This window comes from Montipora capricornis, chromosome 6 (genome assembly GCF_036669925.1).
Source record: "Montipora capricornis isolate CH-2021 chromosome 6, ASM3666992v2, whole genome shotgun sequence".
Lineage (NCBI taxonomy): Eukaryota > Metazoa > Cnidaria > Anthozoa > Scleractinia > Acroporidae > Montipora > Montipora capricornis.
Genome location: NC_090888.1, coordinates 49,503,411 through 49,510,910, shown reverse-complemented (window position 1 = coordinate 49,510,910; position 7,500 = coordinate 49,503,411).

The following is a 7,500-nucleotide window of genomic DNA, read 5'->3' as shown; positions in this document are numbered from 1 at the left end:
CCAGTGGTCTGGAGTAAAATGGCTGAGGGCAAATACCCAAAGCCGGTTTAATGTCAATCTCGAATTAAGTAACATGCACAGTCTAAGGATTTGGACAAAACGATTCCGCCAAAAGCACCATGAATCAGAGCATGGTGCCGCCCCACCCAAGGGAAATGCAGCCTCAAACTACAACGAAGCAAAACGAAATTAAAAGACAAGGGAAAAACTGCTGCCCTTGCAAATCAGGTTTGAAAAAGCCCTGAGGGAATTGATATAATAATATCAAATGGCATACATAAATACTGAAAGAAAACTTCTAGAAAATGCCGCCCTTGCTGACAATTACTGACAACCAATGCGCTCTAAAGCCTGTAACTAACGTACGAGAGAGGACAGGGGGCAGCTGCCCTTGCTAATCTGTTCCCCTGTCCTTAAAGATTTGCCATTTACCAATGCTTCCATGCACCACTCCCCGCAAGCGATGCATGGACTAAGCACAGGTAGATAAACAAGGGATTCTGATATACTTAAGAAAAGCGTTGGACTTCCAGCGACCCCAAGTACGTATTTGGGCATCAGACATTCCCCGCTCTGCAGCAAAAGAAGCAGCCCCGATACGGAAACTATGACTCTTGTACAGCTGTGGGCTTAAACCACAAGACTTTAAAGAAAGAGAGAGCAGATCTGTGAAGGACCTGCGGGACACCGGACTATTATCTAAATTGACGAAAAGTGGACCAGGTCTGTCGCCCCGGAGAGTTAAATAATCTAACAAAAACTGCACAGGGCAAAAAACATGCTGGCGATGTATTACGATTGAAAAGGTTCGCTGGTTGTAGTTATGTTTAAAATTGTGAAAAACGACTTTCAAAGCAACAACACGTTGCGTATTATCAAGAAGCTTAACCAGCTGATGAACCTGTAAGGGGGGATTACCATGATTATGGGAGCTTATAGTCATTTCACCAACCCGCAAAAAGGCGAAAAATGCCAAGGAGCACATCGCTTGAAATTGACAACAACTATACCTAGAGATAGCCAGCTGAGAAGAACTTTCAATAATTCTGTGAAGTATTGGGAGCGTTATTGGTAAACGGCTATCCACACGGGATCCCAATTTGGTATACCCTTTGATCATCTGAATAATAAAAAAGGCTTTAGTAGGGTCAGGAAAACCAAGAAATTTATTAGAGTAACCTAACGTAGAGACGTATGAACTGACAGTTGATGGCGCATAGTTTTTATCATACATGTAGGCAATAAAAAGAGCCAACATGTGAGGCAATATGGGCAAACTGGGGTGAGCGGAATGAAAAACTGAATTCAGAAACTGGTAAAATAGCTTCCATGCTCGCCTATAAGTTGGTACAGAGGAAGACTGGAGGCTAGATTTTGCAAGCATGCTTACTATGGGACCCAATTCTGTGGCTGCAGATGCTGGGGAATCTCTGTGGATAAGGGGTCCATTGCTGGGGCCGGCTGTCTGAAAGTCTGCACCTGCAAGCGAGACAGAGCATCCGCAAGACTGTTATGAGTCCCTGGAATATGTTTGGCCGTGAAAGCAATGTTGTGATATAAACAAATAGAAACCAGTTTACGTACAAAGAATATTAAAGCTTGTCCTTACAGGTTTGCTTATTGATAACATGAACCAGGGACTCATTATCAGTCAGGAACAAAATGCATTGATTGCTCATTACCCCACCCCAAAGGTACAAACTCAACACAATGGGGTAAAACTCAAGTATTGCAATATTACGATACTTCAAATTAATAGGCCATTCCCCATAGCACCAATGTGGCCAAAGACAGCACCAAAACCCATTGCACCCGAGGCATCGGTGTAAAGTTTTGAAGAGCTAAGCCAGGTGTCCTCCAAGAAAAAGGACTTCCCGTTAAAACTGGACAAGAAGGACAGCCATGCACAGTTTTAGATCCTCCTTTACCTCTCTGTTAAGACGGATGTAATGGTGAGCAGATTGAATGCCCAAAGTGAGGTTAATAAGTCTTCGTAGAAAAGCTCGACCAGGGCGGATGACGGAACATGCAAAGTTTAAGAGACCTGTTAGAGAGTGCACCTCCTCGAGGGAAACCTTCTTACGAGACAGAAAGTGTGAAATAAGCGACTTACATTTCTCAATTTCATTGAGAGGCAACCGAGCCTCCAAAAGAACAGAGTCTAACTCAATGCCTGCAAAAGAAATGGTGGTCGCTGGGCCACAAGTCGTCTCTGGTGCCATGGGGATACCAAGGTACTCACAAAGAGATAAAAATAACTTTAATTGTTTTTGGCATAATTCACGCCTATTTTTAACTGATGACGGGCGACCCACTCCACTGCGCTTGAAAACATCTCAAAGGTTAGACAGGAGGAAGAACAGCCCATAGGCATACAACGGTCGTAGTAATAGAACCCCCTCCAATGTATTCCTAGAAGCCCATAATCAGCTGGGCGAATTGGGATTATTCTAAATGCATTTTTGATGTCTGTCTTAGCCAAAAAACAACCCTGGCCAGTCCCTTTTATTAGTTTAACAGCATCATCTATAGTAGCATATCGAACACTTGTGTGCTCCGGAGATATGCCATCATTGACGGATGAACCTTTGGGAAAGGACAGATGATGAATAAGTCTAAACTCGCCAGGTGCTCTCTTTGGTATCACATCCAGGGGGGAGATTCGAAAGGGAGACATTGGAGGAGCCAGGAAAGGACCAGCAAGCCTATGGGCTTCCAACTCTTTCTTAACTTTAGTATCAACCACTAATGGATTTTCCAAAGCTGACAACAATTCTTAGAAAAGGACGAGACTCGTTCCCCTTCAAAATGCAAAGGAAATCCCCAAGTAAAACCTGATAATAAACATGAAACAGCGGAAGGGGTATACCCGTCAAGAAGAAAACCTAATCTATGAACTTTTACTGGAGTGGGTAGGCTGGGCAGAATGGGATTTGGCTGAGAGGGACTGGACACTGCCGGCTTGGAGTGAGTCACGAAAAATACATTTGGTCACTGAGTGGTGCCCCTCGCACTTAAAGCAAAGATGCTTGAAGGCACAGCCAGGAGAGCACTTACGGTTCTTATGAAACCGAAAACAATAACCCTTAGAAATAATATCTGCTCTAGACTTAGGAATAACTGCGGAATCACTTTGCAGGTTTCTACGCAAAACGAGTTGAGATTTCAACCACAACTCCTCATGGATCCTATCCCATTCGAGGGAAGACCCATGCGTCTTCCTCAAGAAGCGAAAATATTCATCGTAGAATTTCCAGTTATGACCCCTCTTAGCTAAATCTTGAACAATTTCCCCATATTTCATGAGGGCGGGGGCCTCATGAGGAAAACGTTTCGTGTAAACCCCTACAAACACATGAAAGCTGCTTAACCAAGCTTCTATGGAAGAGATTTTCTTCGGCTTAGATGCAGGTTCAATTCAGAGGGAAGGGGATGGACCACCTTCGGTACTTTGGACTTTAATGTGGTATTGCTGATAAAAAGTGAGATTGGTGTGGAGTGAGCCAAAGTCCACATGCTCATGATTCCAAATCTTGGCACGTATCTTGTCTGATAGTCGGGCGTCAACAGGCAGAGCAACTGCTCAATAATCTTCATTGCATCGAGTTGTACAAGAAAAATGTGGACGAAGGCACGAAGCTTAAGAAAGAAGTTAAATATCGTCCCAGTATACGACGAATTTACACATTTTTACACTTCCGGTTTTTTATTCTTCGTTTAGGTTATCGCACAGAGAAATCTGAGTGTTGTGATTCTTGAACTTTTCATTTCTATAAGTTCAAAAGTTTCGTTAGTTTCGCAGAATACAGTATTAAATAATTGTAGTCTTAAAGCCAGCTTACAATCAATGCATGATGACGATGAAGTAATCAACTTAATACGAAATCGAGGGTCAATTGTTCTCAGAAAACCGATAATGATTCATGAATAAACGAATAGCCTCTTGCTATAATCTTATGCTGTTGATTTACATACCTTACAAGCGCCTGGGACTTTCCGCCATCTTGTGTTTCTTACTGCACTAGTCCCTCTCTTTGGCCATTCAAAATCTTGAATTCAGGATTTTGGCTCTCCAAAATCTTAAATTCAAGATTCTGGCTTTCCAAAGTCTTGAGTTCAGGATTTTGGCTTTCCAAAATCTTAAATTCAGGATTTTGGCCTTCCAGAATCTTGAATTCACCTCCCAAAATATTGAATTCAGGATTTTGGCCTTTCAAAATATTGAATGCAGAATCAGTTTGGATTCCAAAATTTTGAATTCAGGGTTTTGGAAACTTAACTCTAACTCTACGACATATATGAAAATAACTCTATTGTATAGATTTAGCCAAGCCTAAAAGCGGAGCTCCCTGGTTATTTATTCTTACTGCCTGTAGGGTTAGTGAAAATAAAAGGTTTCCAATTGTTCGCGTTTCGATGTTTCCGGTTACTGCTTAAATAAATGATTTCATTTGCTTTCTTCTATAGAAAAATTCACTGCCTAACTGGTGAATTCCACGGTAAATTTCACGCTAAAAACCGATCTCGCATGAATCACGAAGCGATGGGTGCGATATCGGTTTTTCGAGTCCAAGAAAGGAATTTGTGGAGAAACTTCCTTCACCAAGTTCGAGCAATTACTGGTACTGTTTCGTCGTTCTCGTTCTCTTTCTCTCTTCTTTCGTTTCTGTTCTTTTGTCATAGGCCGTCCAGGCATCAGGCAACCTTATCACATTCAAAATTAAAAATCTTTTTAAAGTAAGAGCAATGCCAAAAATTGCAATACAGAGCAAAAAGAAGCTATAAACAAATTAAAAATAAACACTTAGCCTTACGTTTATATCCCTCCAATGCTTGACTTGAATAACTACGTAGCTACCAGTGTGTCCCGACCACTGCTATATTATGTCAAACCTGGATCGAAATTGGCAAAAAAATGGAGGAAAATTTTTTTTCCCAAACCGTTTTCTACCTAAACACGAAACGCGTCCTTCCTGCTTAACCGTCCTTCCAATATAGCAGACGCGGTGATTGAAGATCTACCATGCAGACCACGTCTTGAGAGTCTGAGCTTACCGTTTCATCTTAACGAGGTCACTAAAGTCATCGGGAACCTTAAAATGGCAAAGCGTCTGGTTGGGATTCTCTTCCACCTGAAGTCTTTAAGTATGGAGGCTCTTATCTGGCAGAACGTCTACATCACCTCTACTCAGTTATCTGGGAAAAGAAGGCAGTTCCTCAAGATTTTAAAGATGCGAAAATCATCCATCTGTACAAGGGGAAGGAAGAGCGTGCCGATTGTAACAATCATCGTGGCATTTCGCTACTATGTATTGCTTGCAAGATCTTAGCACCTGCCGTTGAATAGTCAGACGCACCTCTGTCTTTGCGGATGGGGTGAATCCTGAAAGCCAGTGCGGATACAGGGTGAACCGTGGTACAGTTGATATGCTTTTTGCTGCACGTCATGTGGAAGAGCAGCAACAAGACCTTTTTTTTTATAGTGTTTGTTGATCTAACAGTTAGTCGTGCACTGAGGGTTTTAGAAAGTCCTTCAGCGAGTAGGTTTCCCTGTAAAGTTTATAAACATAATTCGATCTTTTCATGATGGCATGAAAGCACGTGTTGTTGAGGGTGGGCTAGAATCCGCTCCTCCCATTGTGGACAATGGCGTCAAGCAAGGTTGTGTCTTTGCTCCGTTGCTATTTGGCATTGTCATCGCCGCTGTGATCTACGATGCCTTTCACGATTGTGATTAAGGTGTCAGCTTGAACGTGTGTTACGATGGCGGCATATTCAACCTGCGCCGACCGAAAGCAAAGACCAAAGTTCATCACATGCTGGTCAGAGAACTGCTGTACGCAGACAACTGCGCTCTAATAGGACATAGCGAAGAAGAAGCCCAGTTCTTATTGACTGCTTTCATAAGGCTACCACAAGGTATGGCCTCTCGATATCCATAAAGAAAACCGAAGTGCTTTTACAACCTAAGCCGGGTGCCTGCTGCAAAGAACCAGCAGTTACGATCCGGTCGGATAATTTGAAAGCTGTCACCAAATTCTGTTACTTGGGAAGTGCGCTGTCAAACGGTTGTTCCGTCGACTCTGAAATCACTGAACAGATTGCAAAAGCTTCTTCGACTTTTGGCCGTCTTGCTTTGAGATTATGGAACACCGGTGACATCACCCTAGCAACAAAAGTTTTATCAAGCGGCTGTTTAAATAGTACTGCTTTACGGCACTGAAACGTGGGCGGTATATCGATGGCATGTAAAACAAGTATATGCTTTCCATATGCGATGTTTACAGAACATTGCCGATATATCTTGGCACGAACGCATACCGAACACCGAAGTGCTGTCTCGCTTCCCTATGCGCATAATTGACGCCTACTTGATGGAGGCCTGACTTCGGTGGGCGGGGCATGTTGTACGGATGGGTGAGGAGAGACTACCACATGCTCTGTTGTACAGCGAACTGTCTGATGGCACACGCCCACTTGGCACTCTCAAGAAGCGTTTAAGGATCAACTGAAGAACTCACTGGCCAAATGCGGCATATCGGACTATAAACCCCTTGCCAGAGACAAAGTGGAGGACAGCGGTCAAGGCTGGCGTGGCCAAGTTTGAAGAGTGCCGAATCGAAGAACTCAGAGAACATCGTCGCTGCTGCAAGGAGCGAATGTCAGCCCCTGGATGCTGTCCCTGTGATACATGTCCAAAAGTCTTTGGATCGGCACTTGGACATCGCAGAGCTCATGATTGCAAAGGGGACCGACAGTATTGCTTCAAACGTGGATCTGTCGCTTTGCGACAGCCAAACCAAAACATGGCTGTGTAGCCGCGTCGAGCCAAAGAAAGCGCGCGAAAAATTAAGCCTCGTTTATGTTCAAGTGATCGTTCAGGTGTCTGACCTAGCTTCAGCCTGCGATCCAATAAAAAATACAGTAAATATCATCAGTCAATTTTAAAAAACAAACGGCTGAACTCCTTGAGGTCCAACCTGAGCCCGCGATATGGTCACATTTCTATTGCCAACAGAATTACCAACAATGGTTACAGCATTACCAGAAGTCTACCATTATTTTGGCAGTTGGTTGTATTGCTGTCAATATTTACTGTTTTTATAACAGCCATTTGAAGGCTAGAGATATTTATGATAAGAGTCATCCTCAGAACATGTATACTCGTAGATACCTCAAGTATGGATAAATTAGTGCAATACTTTCAAACCTTGTGTGGAGTAACTGATCAGTATGAACTAAAAGGTTTACAAATCACTTAATATGACGTGACAATTACCTACAATGTACCAAATGAATTAAATACATCATCAAATCAATATAAGTGTTTTAAAAACCAGAATTTTTTATAGCTCTATATTCTCAATCATTGCATCTTGTAGTTACTGGATCTTAATTTGTAGGCAAGTAACAAACAGGAAATACTATCTATGTTCGCAGCCTGAGTAACAAAGTGATCAAGTTATTAGTAGGAAGAGAGAGGACCCTGGGAAGGAGGTT